Raw genomic sequence first — 2,938 nt, 5'->3', positions numbered from 1 at the left:
ATCTATCTATCTATCTATCTATCTATCTATCTATCTATCTATCTATCTATCTATCTATCTATCTATCTATCTATCTATCTATCTATCTATCTATCGTCCGTCCGTCCGTCCGTCCGTCCGTTCGTCAGTGCCTTTGTTTTGTCTTTTTTGAGATCTCTGAATACATTCTAAATTATGAGAGCCACTTTCAACAGTTTTACTGCGTATACAGTTTGTTTTTAAGATATCTATCATAAATACTGTACTCATTCAGACATGCCCAGTCATGTTATTGAATTTATGAGTAGCAGAAACTGCTTTTATTATTTTTCTAGGAGAGCCAAATGAGGCCAGAGTTACGTAATTCTTAAGGGAGGCAGTAGACGGCTGGTGAGTGCAGTCGAATTCAAAGTACAAAAGAAAAAAAAAACCTGAGCTCAACAGACTTTGGATATGCTACATCCGTCATTTTGATTTTTCTCAACTGAAACATGGTTTCTTCTGATCTCATTTATCTCCATATTTGTTTTGTAAGTATTTTTTATGATCAAATAAGTTGTGCTCACTCCGTATAGGACTACTCTTCAAAATAAATGCATCAAAATGTTGTTATTGCCATGAAAATAAGTTACACTTGCTGTACTGCATCCAAGTATAGCCACACTAGAGTGTTTGAGAAGTTGGTAATGTCATAAATCTAACTTGATGTAACTTCACATCTATACAAAAAAACACAGATATGAAAACATATTCCAAACAGTCTTTATTAAACAATGACAAAGTCAAGATAATAAAGCTGCATGAGTCACTCACAAGACTTGTGGGTAGGCATGTTTAAACAGAAATCCTGAACTGAGGGATAAATAAAATATTTCTAAACCAAACTGTGTATTGCCAAAAGTATTTACTCCCCCATCCAAATTGTAGGAATCAGGAGTTCAAATCACTTCCAGGGCCACAGGTGTATACAATTAAGCACCTAGGCATGCAGACTGTTTTTACATTTGTGAAAGAATGGGTCGCTCTCAGGATCTCAGTGAATTCCATTACATTTCAGTATCTGGGCTTGGCCCCTTAGTTCCAGTGAAAGGAACTCTGAATGGTTCAGCATACCAAGACATTTTAGACAATTCCATTCTCCCAGCTTTGTGGGAACAGTTTGGAGTTGGCCCATTCGTCTTCCAAGATGAACACCTCTCTAATGTGCCTGACGCTATCAAATATGAGCATTTTCCCATTTAAGTTACGCAAACAAACTACAGTCAAGTTGAAGGCCGACAGTTCCTGACAGTTTGTGCACCTGTCTGGGTGGCTGAAGTCAGACGATCTTGGAGGTGAACATGTTGGATGTGGAGGTCCTGGGCTGGTGTGGATACATGTGGTCTGCAATTGTGTGGCCAGTTGGATGTACTACCAAATTCTCTGGAATGCCTTTGGAGAGGACTGTGTGAACTGGTGGTAGAGGAATCCATCCATCCATCCATTTTCTTTACACCCTTGTCCTTTAGTGGGGTCGGGGGGGCTGCTGGTGCCTATCTCCAGCTAACATTCTGGGCGAGAGGCRGGRTCACCCTGGACAGGTCGCCAGTCTGTCGCAGGGCAACACAGAGACACACAGAACAAACAACCATGCACACACACACACACCTAGGGGCAATTTGGARAGGCCAATTAACCTGACAGTCATGTTTTTGGACGGTGGGAGGAAACCGGAGTACCTGGAGAAAACCCACATATGCACAGGGAGAACATGCAAACTCCATGCAGAAAGACCGGGGCCGGGAATTGAACCCAGAACCTTCTTGCTGCAAGGCAAAAGCTCTACCAGCTGCGCCACTGTGCAGCCCGGTGGTAGAGGAATGAACATTAAATTCACTAACAACAGCTCTGGGTGACATCCCTGCAGTCAGTTTGCCAATTGCAACATCTGTGTGCTGTGTGATAAAGCAGCATATTTCAGAGTGGTATTTTACTGTGATCAATCTAAAGTACACCTGTACACTGTTTATTGGCAACACAGTTTAAAAATATTTTATCTCTCAGTTCAGTATGAAGAAAAAGGGGCTTACAACACTATAGGCTTCACTGAAAAATTCAGTTATAGGAAAGGAATGTAAACTTCACCAAATAAACGTTACAGTTTGATTTAGATATACTTTATAAGCTAGAAAAATCACTAAAAATCAACTCAATGTTCCATGCCTGGAACATTTGACTCCACTCAACAATATGCATCATTACATATAAAAAAACAGGGACAGGCACTAAAGCTCATTCATTTAATCTTCTTTGCGTACTCTAAGAAGCACTATACAAGTTGGATTATAAGCGCTGTGCAAGATGTATCATTATACAAAAAATTAATTTGTGAGAAAGAAAAATAAGATTCACAAAATAAACATCACAATTTGAATTAGATWTAATTCTTCAGCTGGAAGATTAGGAGCGAGGGATCAGCTTCAGTTGGATGGGTCTTTTGGGTGCTAGCAAACCCTGGACATCCATCTCAAATGGGATCTGGTAGGAAATTCAATGTGCAGAAAGAAAATTGTGTGAACTAAATAAACAATGCAAAGAACAGCGTGGCCTATTCATTCAAACATTGTAATTAAAAAGAAAAGAAAAAAGCTACACTTGTTTAGAGAAACCTTATGATCAAAGAATAAGAGACAATGAAATGAGGATCAGCATGAATATCTGTGCAAGGCTCAGTGTTAGAGTCTTCAAACTTTGGATAGACAAATTATGGATAAATGTCATATTGTTATGTAACACTAAAAACTTACCCATAAGCTTCCTCACACAGCCTGAAAGTTAACTGAAAGTTATGCAGTTAACCAGTAAACTCACCTCAGTCTCTTTACACACAGAGAAGCTGTACCGCTGCAGGATCTCCACCACTGCCAGTTTCATCACCACCAGAGCAAATCTCATCCCAATGCAGTTCCTTGGCCCTAAC

The 2,938-nt window shown here is 39.7% G+C and overlaps 1 protein-coding gene and 1 long non-coding RNA gene across 2 annotated transcripts in view; both read right to left on the bottom strand.

Annotated features, from left to right (window-relative positions):
* Positions 1-2,938, bottom strand: part of LOC103462633 (cytochrome P450 3A56-like) — a 19,538-nt gene that overhangs the window by 9,791 nt on the left and 6,809 nt on the right. The gene's annotated exons all lie outside the window — the stretch shown is intronic.
* LOC103462321 (uncharacterized) lies at positions 2,245-2,932 on the bottom strand. Its single transcript, XR_533327.1, has 2 exons — positions 2,830-2,932; positions 2,245-2,496 (listed from the first exon to the last, which is right to left on the bottom strand). It is a non-coding gene; the product is annotated as an uncharacterized LOC103462321 (long non-coding RNA).

This window comes from Poecilia reticulata, linkage group LG1, assembly GCF_000633615.1.
Source record: "Poecilia reticulata strain Guanapo linkage group LG1, Guppy_female_1.0+MT, whole genome shotgun sequence".
NCBI lineage: Eukaryota > Metazoa > Chordata > Actinopteri > Cyprinodontiformes > Poeciliidae > Poecilia > Poecilia reticulata.
The sequence above is the reverse complement of the archived record's forward strand: the minus strand, read 5'-3'. Positions and strand labels throughout refer to the sequence as shown.